Here is a 13,132-nt window from a genome sequence, read left to right as displayed (position 1 = left end):
ACACAGTCAGGTTTTAAATACCTTCAAGGATATCTCCAAGACAACTCATTGCATTCACACGTATGCCCCTACTAGACACGCCAAAATCTTTCCAAAGGGAGATTTTTCCAGAGAGGCCTTCTAAGACTTGTTGGGCTGCAGAAGGTCTTAGATGCCAGTCTTACTTGGGGGAGTGTGTGTGTGCAGAATCCCTAAACAAACAGAAAACACACACACGTAGGGAGGAAAGCATGTGTAAATGTGAACATCTGATAGGTCTGATTGTACCTACGAAGAAGTTTGAAGAATTCTCAAACCTTAGAAAGTCTCTGAAACATGCAGGTGGATTCAGAAATTCATATTTCCACTGGAGTCTGAGGTTGGAAGTATGGTATTTTATTTCTTAAATATGCTCTATAAAAAATATTAGGAGAGACAAATCCTATTCCTACCCAGTGTCTTTTGATAAGGTCAGTGTGAGCTCTCATTAAGATATGCTCATTCCGAATTTACTTGTGCTCAGAAGTATTTTGGGGTTACTAAAATTTTTTTTTTTTAATGCGTTATGTGTTGCCATCACTTACCTTAAGTCAAGCAGCTGCTTTTATATCCTGTTTTTCTGTCTCTTGCTAGCTCTGTGCCTGGTATGGGACATCTTGCTGCAGACATTCTGCTTTGGATGTGTCAGTTATGTAAACAGAGAGCGGGGATAGGTGTTGCTTCCTTTGGGCTGTGTGAAAGTGGTGCTGGCAGCACAGGAGGAGTTGGGCTGAAGTAACTTTCTTCCATTAGAAGAATAAAAATCTGAAAATAATAAAGGTCTGAATTGCATCTAGAGGTAAGGTGACTGTTTCTTTCAAAATCTACAATATATATCTTTGCTTCTACTCTCCCCTGAATTCCAGAAAATATGATTTGTCTTTGATTATGGATGGGTTGAGGTTTTTTTTAAAGCAAATGTTTTCAAATGGGTGGTTTCTTTGGTATGCTGAAAAAAAATAAATATATTCAGAAGGGCTGAGAATTTAACCCCAGGGAGGTGCGAAAGAAAAGCTAGACAAATTCCTGTACTGACTCCACGAGCCCTTTGAGTGACAGCTTCAGCACGATTCGCCGTTTGCTTAATGACACAAAGTCATCACAGAGACCAGCTTTTGTCAGGGCTGGTCTGCGAACACAGACAGAGCAGTACCAGGACAGGAGCTGAAAGTCGGAACGATACTGATGCAGGCTCTGCTGCCATGGGTGGAGGGGAAACAACCAAACTACTAGCAAGTTACGCCCACGCTGACACTTCCCACAAGGCTTTGCTTTTACTTCTGCTTGCACTCAGGGAGGCTTTTGCTGCCTTTCAGTCATCAGCCCCTGAACACTTTTCCGCTCTGACCTCTCCAAAACACCCCCAGCCACCCCAGGGAATTACAGCAAATAAGTGAGTAGCCCACAAGGGCCCCTCGCCTAGCAAACGCTCCAGCATCTTCTGGCATTTTAACCAGATGATACCTACATCACCCAACTCACAGTGATAAATGTTTTTCCAATTTATTTTTTTTTAGGTGTAAAGTACAGAACTGGAAGAAACACTAAACGGTTAATGAAATCATTTGTATTTAGCGTCTCCTTGGTACTGTGCAACCCAGGAGCTGCCCCTCCCAGGTGACTTAACACTGTAAATAAGCTTATGTAGCTTCTGTTACAAAACAGAGACCTGGCCTTCAAAAGAAAGAGAGAGGTGATTTGAAAAAGAAGGTGGCATGGGAGGCTCTAACCCTCCATGTTTCCTAATGGGATGTCACTAGCCTACCAGTGACACCATCATTTCCTCAAGTCCCTTCCCTTTGTGTTTACAACATTTCTCCTGACAGCTGAGAAGGAACAAGTTTCCAAGGGCTCAAGGGTTTTTTTTCAGCAGCACCCAGAAGTCTGGCACCTTACCCTGACCTTGTAAGTCTGCAAAACTGGCCTGGAAATTAAATGGAAACAGACTCTCTCTTGAGAGTGAGTCCAGCTCCCTCCTACTCCTGGTTGGGCCAGAAACATTGTGAGAACAGACAGATTTCCTAGCAGTATCCTGGCACTTTTTTATCCGTTCCCAGCCAAAACCAGAAAGTGTTAAAAAAAAAAAAGAAAAAAGAAAATTCTATAGGAAGTGGGAGGGGAGGAGAGCACTGGATATTTTTAAAACACAAATCTTATCTGAGTTTTGAGAAGAGAGTTTGGGGTCAGTTACTTTGTCTGACTGGTTCATCTACCCCTCTCCTAATCCCTGTGTTTACTGCAGAGCTTTGTGGTTTCCTTCCTCCGGTCCCCATGGTTGGCACGGAGCCTGGGTTCTGCTTCCCTTCCCCCTTGCGCACCTTTGTGTCCCCAGCCACTGGCTCCTGCAAAGGCAAGTCTTAATTCTTCACACACCTTTTTTTGTGATTTGCAGCTACTCAGGGGCACCCTTTTTAGGCTGTTGTGCTCAGCCCTCACTGCTTTGCCTTCAGCTTGGCCTGTGGTTTTTGGTTTCCTTCTTTTTTTTTTTTTTTTTTTTTTTTTTTTCCTTTTTTTCCTCTCGCTGCCCTGAAGTGCTCAGAGCTGCTGACAGCCCATGGAACACGGAGCAAAACATTCCACACAGAACACTTGCTTGCCTTCACCATTCTTTCCTGTGCCACATTCATTTTTATTAGGGGTAGCTGAGAAAAAGGACCTTTGGGCTTTGGCTGATCTGCTCTAGCTGCTTTCAGATACAATACGCAGGGCTGGACCTACCTGCCCTTATCGAAGCAGAAACAGCTGGAGCACCATCTCCACTGCATCTAGCTCAGCCTTTTAGCCCGATGACTACTTCCATTGGTTCCTCATCAAGAACTTGCTCTTCAATGAGCTGTATAAGCCAACTGCTTCCAGCTTTCCCTGGTTCCCTTTCTCCCCCCAAGTTATCCAAGTTATCTAAACAGCTAATCCTCTCAAAGTTGAGCTCCTTCATTTGTATGGTTCTCACTTGCTACTTGTTTTTTCTCCCTTGTTTTGAGAGGTTTGGCAGCAAAGCCTCAGATGTTTCAATACTCGGATGTTTCAGGATTTTTATTTGCTGGGTAGATAAGTAATGATTTTATAAAGAGTGAAGGAGGCATCTTCTAACATGATCATGGCTCGGTAGTTTCCCAGCCCCTCAACTTGATCAGTGCTGTACCAACTCCCAGGTAGTGTTAAGCACTTTATTGTAAGCCACAATGAAAGCCATTTACCAGCTCAGAGAAAGGTGATATGATAAACTGAGCCCACCTTGTCTCAGGCTGCTTTATGTAACAAGCCTGGAAAGGAGGCTTCTTTCCTACTCAAGGGATTTCAGAAACTCACTGGTCCATTTTTAATTAGGAAGGAGTGTTTGCTAAGAGTTCTTTAGATGCAACTGTCACAAGCAGGTCAGTATAGTATGGCCACAGGCAAAGACAGCATGTGAACACCATAGCCCACCCCTTTTCAAATACTACCAAACATCCTTCAAGGCAATTTTCAAGAGCTTGCTCAGCATCTGCTTAGATCCCCTCCCACTGAGCGTGGAAATTTTGATGTTGAGTAGGGTGAGGTCAGCAATCTCAAACAGTTTTGAAAATCTTGTCCCCAGTTTCTTGGAACCACACAGACTACAGCTACATGTGGATGCTTGCCTGTGCCACACGGCTGTGCGTCCTTTAGGTACCTTGCTTTAACGTACAGAGCTGTCCCTTTATGTCACTTCCATGTTAACACAAAAATAGCCTGAAGCAAGAGAAGCCAGTCTGAATGTACACTGGTGATGATTTCAGAAGTCATTTTCAAAATGAGGAGCTCTTGCTTTGAAAGCCAGTTGGGTGCTTTAGATACCAGACTCTGAACCAGGTGGCCTTGTCTTCCTATTTCGCAGTGTCTGCTTCATGCACTGGAACTGGTCTTTGCTCTCCAGATTTCTTTACTGCAATGGTAGAACCTCCTTTATTCCATCATTAATAACTACGTTGGATTTTATTTTTAAAATATTTTCTCTACGTGCTCCCATCTGTCAGATTTTATTCCAAACCAGTTTTAAGGATTGCAACCCCTGCAGGAGTCCCTACAAATCTTATGACTGGATCTCATGACAACAGTCTCTTCAATGTTGTGGATTAATCTTTGTTCTCTTGAAGGTTAAGAAGTTTGCACAAATAAGAAGGCGCTCTCTATTACTCAATAACCAACCCAACTTCATCCTAACACTACAGTGGAAAATTTGACTGTTGTGGGCCAAAAGAATCTAACCGTGTTACCAAAGGCATTATGCAAGACTAAATGAAGTTACATTTTCTTCAGACTATTCAACTCTCTGCATAATTTATTTAGTAGTTTAATCATCTTTTTGAACAGTCCTTTCTGAAAGGTCAGAAGTAGCCTAAAAATAGTTGCCATCATCTGATGGCTGCTTTGTTGGATATGAGATTTGATTCCCAATAGACAAGATTTTCACATCATAAAACTGTAGTTATCATGGCAATTATTAGCATCCTTGTGGATGGTCTGATACAGAAATGCAAAGCTTGACTCGTGTGCTCTTTGCTTTTAGAAAGTGCTATTTATATGGTAAGCTCTTTGGGGCAGGGACTGTCTCACGTTATGAATGCTTCATACAACTGAATCTTGAATTGGTTGAGGCCTGAAGGCACAAATCTAATTCCAAGAATAGTATGATTGAATGGATGTGGAGGCTAAAGCAACTTTCTCAGTCCTAGACATGACGTCAGAACAAGATTGAGGTGGAAGTGGGGGAACTTGTACTGCGCAGGCTATCTGCTGTTTGGATGGAAACAGGACTTCATTCTCTAGGTTTATCAATGGGTCACTGTTCGTGAGTACTCCCAGATCGCTTAGACTTTAAGATCTTTCTGAGTACAGGAATTGCTCTTAAAAATCTTGAAATAGTCTATTTCCTTCTGTAAAATACCAATGAGAGAAAAGTTTTACTTGCTATGATTCTGCAGGGAATGCTGTGGTTGCTGCAGGTTGTTAGTAGCAAGGATACATGCAATAACAAGTGCCAAGCATTAAGTTCACTCTATGCTTAGGATTAAGGCAGTAGAAGACACTAAGTGAGCCAGATCTGTTCACAGGAAATTAAGAACTTTTTTCTGTACTTGTTTTGACTAAAAGAATAAAATCCAACCTTGTATAACTCTTCCTTGCTTTATCAGGATATGTAGGAGAAATGAAGATAGACCTGGCAGGCAACCTTATAAACATTAGAGTTGAACACCCAGGCATTAACTGGATCCAGAAAAGTGATAAATATCTTTCTGAATTGAACTTTTCAACTGAAGCATGATTATTTCTGTTAGCCAAGATCTTACTGTGCACCCATTGCTAAGCAGAATAGAGCATTAGTAATGAGGAACAAAGATGGCCCACAAACTAGCAAGGTCTGTTGGACTCCCACTGCCAGCCCCCTCAATCTTCTGCACCACTGCACCTCAAGATCTTATTCTTTGAAGATCTCTGCTAATGTCCTCACAGGCTGGAAGTTGTAATAATGTACCTAACCCCATTCTTCTAAAGCTTCTATTTCTTTCCCTTCCTCTTCCTTTGCACTCAGCTTCAAGGATGGTAGGAGGCAATCTGCTAAACCACCTAACATGTTTTCAGTCCTGGCCAGATGGGAAAATTCACACCTGGCTCTGGAAGCTACCCTGTTTGGTTCAGAAACCTGGTCTGACAGTTATGCTGCTACCACCCAGTGGGCAAGGCACCTTTCAGCAGGGAGAGCACCTGTGCCTGCAGGCAGTGTCAAGAGAAAGGCAGGGACTGAGGCTGCTCAGAGCCAACTGCTCCCTCATCCCTTCTGCTCCACCAGCACAGCTGTAGTGGGACACGCCACAGGTCTGCTTGGCCAGCGTCTTGTTGCTGGTGGAGGCCAACAGTTTAAAAAAAATATATATCTCTGTGTGTGTATAAAAGCTTCTGGAATCAGGCAGAATTTTCCCATCTGCCCAGGATTTTTATATATAAAGATAGAGTCAGTCTCCTAGCTCTTGTGTCTCCTTTGTGTCTTCTGAGCAGAAGGAGGAGGAAAGGGACGTGGTCTAGTCTCCTCCCAGTCTGTCGTGGTTTAACCTGGCAGGCAGCTAAGCACCACACAGCCATTTGCTCACTCCCCCTGCCCCGGCAGTGGGGTGGGGGAGAGAATCAGAAAAAAGGTAAAATTCATGGGTCAAGATAGAGACAATTTAATAGGACAGAAAATGAAGGGAAAATAATAATGATAAAAGAATACGCAGACCAAGTGATGCACAATGCAGTTCCTCACCGCCTGCTGACCAATGTCCAGCCAGTTCCTGAGCAGCAGCCATGCCCCACCCACCCCCAGTCAACTCTGTCCATGTTTTTTGTTCAGCATGACGCCACATGGTGTGGAATATCCCTTTGGCCTGTTTGCATCAGCTGTCCTGGCTGTGCCCCCTCCCAGCTTCTTGTGTACTTCCAGTCTCCTCATTGGCAGGGCAGTATGAGAAGCTGATAAGTCCTTGACTTAGTGTAAGCACTGCTCAGCAACAACTACGACATCAGTGTGTTATCAACATTATTCTCATCCTAAACCCAAAACACAGCACGGGACCAGCTACTAGGTAGAAAATTAACTCTATCCCAGCCGAAACCAGGACACAGTCCAACAAAATACTAAGTGAGGATGTACAACCAGAATGAAGTTTTTAGACATAGAAGAGGGTTTTTTTTATGCAATCTGGGTTGTTGCTTTCAGTAGTTAATGTGGAATGGCTGAGAGAACGACTAGTGCTGGTAGTCACATAGCTCTAAGAGACATCACCAGACAGCAGGAGTAGCTATAGAAAAATAATCTGGGCATGTAGGGACAGATACTTGCTACTGAGAATGTGTCTCTAGTACAATGTGTGCATCCTTGAAATAGAAATGAAAAAGCTTGTGATTTGGAAAAATAATGTGTGTGTGTATGGCAGGAAGCTGGGCCTGTAGTGTTTGGCCTGGCTCCATCTCTCGCTCACCTACACACCCAGCTTCTCATACCTGCAACAGCACTGAACAGTGTCCCTTATTGCTCTCACAGGTGTTATTAGAAACACAGTGCGGACACTTGCTGTATCCTGACTCTGTAAAATGGATCATGTTTCAAACTGCATTAGAACCTGTGGGTTAGTGAGCCTCCTTGCTCCTTTCCTGCCAGGTTGTGCTTTGAAACTCATGCTTTTTAGCACTTCCGAAAAATATCTGCCTCCACCTGTCTCCTGGCTCCCCTTCCTTCCCCAGGGTGGATCACAATACTTCAACAGAGCTGAAATAGCAGTACATTTGTCATAAAATCGTGTTTAATGCTGTGTTTGCTTCCATGTTTGGCCATGACCTCTGCAGTCTGGATGAGACCACAGTGAGAATGGAGTTTAATAATGAAGTGGAATCACAGAAATATAGAGAAGATGCCACTGTAGGTCATTTTGTGCTACACTTTCATCCAGGCAGGACTGAATATAACTCTAATTTCTATTCCTGACAGGCTGTTTGACATTTCTGTCTTCTGCAGCAGTTAACTCCAGTTTTCACTCACATGCTGATGCAATAGCTTCTGCTCAGTTTAAAAAGAAAGAGAACACAGATAGGAGTCCCTGATATGCATCTAAGCAATAACTTCCTCCTGCAACCAAACCTCACTGGCATAGGTCACTACGTCAGCGCTCAAGAGTCGAGTCTTGTAGATGAGCAGTGTTTAAAATTTATACAGCTTTTAATATGCCCTGGGCCAGCTAGTTTTCAATTACATTCATGCCTGCACCTTCTCTTTGATGTGCAATGGTTAACCCTTTTAATACGCTCTCACAGTGCCACCTGTGCCAGTGATGCTGTGCACTTGCCAGGAGGAACAGATCAGTATATGCCAACACACTTCCCAAGGCAGGGAGTCACCCATGCCCTCAGCTGCTTCCTTTTTTGGTTTTGTTATTGTTTTAAATGCCATTAGTGAGGGATGAAAGTATCCATTTTTTCGAGGTTTTTTTTTTTTTCACAGATTTTGTCATGGTCTAGGACAAGATATTATTTTCCTCTGCTCTACTACCATGTATGAGTGGTACTTGGGCATGTCCCCTTCCCCTTGGGAACCATCCAACTGCAGGGAACTATCAGCTTCTCCCTGGGCACTGGCATCAGCTGGTAGTATATGGGCATATTTATTGTCATTGGATGCCCCTTTCATCCTGCCCACCCTGTGGCTTGTGCTGTATTTTATTTTTCTGTTTAAAAAGAGCCATTCCATATTCCTCTAGAGTCTGCTGTTGCTATTGTTTGACAGTATAAATAGTTAGAAGGGTCTGCAGAAAAGTCTGTCAGATGGGTTAAGCTAATGATTCCTTAGTTATGATCCCTAGCAATCTTGACTTGATTTGGCAGTGGAAGCAATTTAAGGAGTGAACTGCTTATTAAAATGACCTCTACTGCTTGTGTCTGTACTCAGTAATTGATACAGATTAGCTAGGAGTTAGTCTAGCTTTTGATAATGGATTAATCCCAAAAAGCTGAACTCTTTTCCTTGGGAGCAGCTCAGAACAAGTCTATGGCTGCTGAAGGCTTCTGTGTTCTCTGTCCTCTGCAACATCCCCTTACTCCAACTCCTTAACGGATCAGTGTGTGCAAAATCTCTGAGACACATGCACTCTGCGATTATAAAGGTATCTTTTAGCAGAAAACACCCTCAAAACAGAGGCATAAAACCAATCTAACAGTTTTAAGGACAAAACAGCTGTGATGTTTAGGAAAAAATGGGGGTCTTAATCTCATTTTATTCTAAGTTGCCTGTGGAAGCACGCCAGGACAAGCATGCACACATTGTCCAAGGAGCTTTCCACAGCAGTTCTATACGTAAGATTCTTCTGTTTTAGAGTGTTGGTGTTCTTGGGAATGCATGCATGTACCAGTAGAGGGCACGCAGGCTTCATTAAATGGGGACATGTGCTAATTAATAAATCTCAGAAGTAGGTAGGAGCCTACCTGCATCCATATTGTTCCCAGACAAAGCGCTCATTCAACTGTGCAGAAACTGCCCGTTCCAGCAGACTTGTGTTATCTGAAATAGGCAGGAAGAGAGGGGGGGCATAAAGCACATGTTTGGAATTACATAAGCTGTAGTCAAACTGTGATCATGTTTCATGCTCGTGCTTAGTCAGACTGTGGCAGTGATTAGGGTTGACTAAACAGTTACTGTACCTCCCATTTTTTTCCATTGTGTGGCATTTGCTAGCTCTGTTCATCATTAAAGTCTCAATCTAGGCAAGTGACACGTAGTGTGGATCAGCCCCATAATGAACTAGAGGAAATCAGGGAGAGAGGGTCAGCAGTTTTTATAATATATTAGCACAGGATTATTGGGAAATGTGAGCTTAAAAGAAAGGCTATCTGCGTTTTAGAAACTAAATCAAAGATAAACTGTACAGTAGACTCCTCTGTTTTATCCTGCCCAATGCACTTGCAGTACATTCATAATCTTCATAAAGGAGAAAATGAATTGGTGAAATAGGCTGTTTTATGATAATATCCCATATGTTATCAGATTCATGCAGGCAGAATCACACTAATGAAGAGAAATTGCAGTTTATGTCGGGCTTGCAGGCCTCGCTTAGGCAGATTAACAGTGGCGAGGGTAAGAGGCAGCACCATGCCTTGGCAGGCTGCCCAAGAACTAATCAATGCAGATGGAGTCAAAAGGACTGCGAGTCTGATTCCCAACAGTTTCATCTTGGAACAGGAATGACTGTATCCATCAGTGCTCCCTGATAAGACATCCTTTAAGCTTGTGGTAAGAATGAACCCATTTGGGGAGGCAGAGGCTGAGCAATACTAAAAGTGATGACTCCACATGCGGTGCAGGGGAGAGGTGGGTGTTTAATTTTAGCTGCTGACCTGATTTCATGCTGAATGACAAGTATCTATAGGAATCCTCAAGAGCCAATCAGTTGCTATGCTAGCGAGGCTTTTGGAGAAATGCATTTAATTTTATTCAAGTGATGCCTTTAAGGCAGCAATTATGAATTTAGCTCTCAGAAGTTCTGACTCCTTCAGGTTGATTTCGGCTAGTGCTAAGCTGAACTACTTTCATGTTTCATGTTGCTGAAACTGAAGCCTAACTCAGCTGTGTATTTAACATGGCACACACTAACATTCTGAAATACCCTGTTTTTCGCCTATGCTGTTCAATTGTTTCACCAATAGGAAAGCAGATTTGGTGCAGAATCAAAACAATTGAAGTCCTTTTGCCATTTGTATGGACATCCTGAAGTGAGGTTTAGAAAATTAAGCAACTGCAGAGCCTCATCGTTGAGGAACACCTTTGCAGAGGGTTCTCCTTTGTGGCTTCGTGCTTGAGGAAAGTGTATTTGTGGTAACCCAGGAGAGGGCTTTCATTTTTCAAGAGGAAGGCTGGCAAAGATCTCAGTCCACATATCAAGTCCCTTGACATAGAAGACGCTCCTGAAAAAAATATGAGAGTTGGGCCCACACATGGGGCAGATGCTTCACTTTTCCCTGGTGATAGAATCCTGGCCACTGCGAGCATTAGTCACTCAAGGTACATAGTGTGTTTCTAATAAAAAATGGAGGCTGCTTTCAGCCAGGAGCTAAGCATCATATTGTCCAGTATTATTGAATGTTTAAATATAAAGTAGTAGGGCTTTTACTACGGCTAATAACATCTGGTAACAGGCTCAGTTGTTCTGTTCATACTCCATTCTGCTGCTGTTGCTGGCTTATGGAGGTAGGGTTTGGATCCAGGTTTGGTGCATGCCCATCTTTCCATAGTCATATTGATTGATTTGAAAGTTTACATTTGAAGATCACTTCACATTATCCCCCCCTCTACTTTTTTGACTTCAGTGAAAAATGGCTGGACCCAAGTGCCAGGCTTTGTGGACAGGATTTGTTTGTTTTCTGTGGCTAGCTGCTGACTGGAACCTCATCTGCACGTTTGTATTGGCTTTTATTTTCAGTTGTCTCTGAATCTGTCCAGTGATTAGTTTGTTGACAGATGGCTTTTCTCTTGAATAAGATACAGTGACTAGATGTTCTGAATGTCCCAGAAGGGCTCTGGCATTTGTCCTTGGGACAATGAAGAACACCCTGGTATTTTCTGCCTTCTCTGAAACTGCCTTTCATTTGTGTATTGTATGGATCCTCTAAGGATATGGAAAGAAAAGTGTTAAAATGTGGTTATAGCAGGAAAAGTGACAGTTCAAAGAAGCCTTCTACTCAGCATACCTGCAGTTTCTGTGTATTGCAGCTCACGCTTACTTGCTTCAGTAAGTAAATATGGTTTTTACCGCTGTTTGAAGCTAACACAGCAAAAAGAGGATAGATTTGATTCCACTTGCTTTGTTTTGACTGAGTTCTCATTCCTTGCACCCATGCAAATGGTTTGAGGCTCTGAGGATGCACAAACAATGCAGACAGTACAATAGAAAGACAACAGGGTTTTCACATGGGTATAGTGGGAGCTGTAGGACATTTCCTCAGTGGTGATGTGCAAGGAGAAAAGAACTTAATCTGACTGTCTCCAATCTGAGTCTGCAGGGTTGGCACCTAAGGGAGAGGAGGATCCCTCTCCCTATTGTCTATATGTTAACCAGTCTTAAAATGGAACTGCAGAAGTGCAATCACTGAAACACACTGAAACCAGCCATCCTGTGATGCTAGGAATGGTCCCTTTCTGAAGGGAAAGAGCCTCAAAATTATAATACTTGATATAATCTCTTAATCACAGCTCTCATGAAAACAAAAGCCTTCTAAGAGCATCCTTTCTTCAACAGCTACAGACAAAAAAGCCTCATCCAAGTGATGCACTGGCTGAACCCACTGCTGCTGCAGCTGGGTACTAGGAACAAACTCACCCCTTTCCCCAGTGACAGTGATGTGCAGAAATCCACCCTCTGCCTTTATTTTTTTTCCCCCACATCAAATTCTTCAGTTTTGCAGCATGTGAGTCAACTTGTAAAAATGACTCACAAGCTCATTCCAGATTTCTGAATTGGGAGCCCAATTAAAATACTACTTGTAATGCACATATTGAAGAGAACGCAAAGTGTCTGTTCCTGAGTGTCAGGCATTAGCATAGCATATCTGAAGGCCTGTCTTGAGCTAGACTGATATTTGCCAGCAGGAAACTTTGTGTTTAATTAAGATCCAAGAGCAGAAAAAATATTTTGAAAATCAACTCAGGTAAAAAAATACATAATTAAACTATAATTATACTGTATATATATGCACACATATATATTAATTATAAATGTAGCAAGGTTTATTAGTTCTTAAATATTTATTTATATACATACAATGCCATTGTTGGATAGAATGTTTTATTTATAAGATACTGAAAAGGTGGCTCTCCTGCAGGACTACAGTACCTGGCAATCAGCTTCCACTGCTGCTGGTTTGACTTTTGGATAGACATTGTCTTAGGTTTAACTCGGTGTCATGTGGGCAGGTGCCCCCATAGAAGTGCAGGGGTAATTCTTCACAGTCTCAGTCTTTGGCCTTCAATGAGCCTTTACATCAGGGGCAGCCAATCTTTCTAACATTACCACCCACGTACCAAAATCCTCTCTGAAAGGTGATCTCATGGAAGAAATGGCAGTAGCTGTACTGAGTTTGAGTGCACTGCAGGTCATAGAGTGACTCAGGAGTGTCAGTCCCAGCTTTCCTCACACGTTTCCTTTCACAGGAGGACTCAGTCATGGTGCAGGTGCTGTTGACAGAGTCCTACCATTGACTTGTATTTTGACTGGTGTAAGTCATATATAGTTCAAAACTAGGCATCATCCACATCAGCACCACATCAGCAATCAGATTTTGGCAGCAGGCAAAGGTCTCTAGAGAGATCATGCAGGCTGAAAAACATGTCATCCAAGCACAGCAAAGATGATGTTTGTGCTATTCACGTGTGGCCCTCTAACGAACATTGCTTTCTGGCATATACATCACAGCACTTTTACCTCCAAGATGTTTCTGTGCCATCACTGTGAACCTTAGGGCAAGAAGGTGAGAGCTGCAGCAAAAGGGAAGGAATCACTCGAGGAAAAGATGTTTCACAGTGTGATCGCCCCCCTGTGTTATCTCCTCTATCCAGCCATGGCCCTCCTTTTCAGAG

General features: G+C 42.8%; 1 long non-coding RNA gene across 2 annotated transcripts in view; it reads right to left on the bottom strand.

The window, feature by feature from the left end:
- The window catches only part of LOC135314277 (uncharacterized), a 42,657-nt gene that overhangs the window by 13,772 nt on the left and 15,753 nt on the right, over nt 1-13,132 (bottom strand). For both annotated transcript variants that reach the window (XR_010373734.1, XR_010373733.1), the window contains exons 2-3: nt 8,989-9,064; nt 564-783 (exon numbers count right to left, since the gene is read on the bottom strand). This is a non-coding gene — a long non-coding RNA (uncharacterized LOC135314277). The remainder of the gene's footprint in view (nt 1-563; nt 784-8,988; nt 9,065-13,132) is intronic.

Source organism: Phalacrocorax carbo, chromosome 7 (assembly GCF_963921805.1).
Source record: "Phalacrocorax carbo chromosome 7, bPhaCar2.1, whole genome shotgun sequence".
NCBI lineage: Eukaryota > Metazoa > Chordata > Aves > Suliformes > Phalacrocoracidae > Phalacrocorax > Phalacrocorax carbo.
Note: the sequence above shows the minus strand (reverse complement) of the source record. Positions and strands in the feature narration are given on the sequence as shown.